Source organism: Otolemur garnettii, unplaced genomic scaffold (genome assembly GCF_000181295.1).
Source record: "Otolemur garnettii isolate 467f Iridium unplaced genomic scaffold, OtoGar3 scaffold00013, whole genome shotgun sequence".
Classification (NCBI taxonomy): Eukaryota; Metazoa; Chordata; class Mammalia; order Primates; family Galagidae; genus Otolemur; species Otolemur garnettii.
The window spans coordinates 29,245,487-29,245,802 of NW_003852408.1; positions in this window are offsets into that span (position 1 = coordinate 29,245,487).

Consider the following 316-nt stretch of genomic DNA (forward strand, 5'->3'; position numbering starts at 1 on the left):
TATGGTTGGGAGGTGGTAACAAAACGACAACAGGTCTCAACCACCCTCACGGCCGCCTGTTGCCATGGAAGCGCTCGGGTAGCTAGGTCAGGACGATTCCATTTTGCGTCACCTCCATAGCGTGTCCAGGGACTGATGGCTCCGCCCTAACCTAAGGGCGGGGCAGTGCTTCTGAGAACATTGCCTACAGTACCTAACGCATCCTTAGTAATTTTGATCCCCACCAGACGCCGTCAGCAGTCTCCCAGTCTAACTCCACCTACTCCGGGAGCATTACCCGCCCGCCTTTAAGCTTGCCTGCCGCCCAGCATCCCTG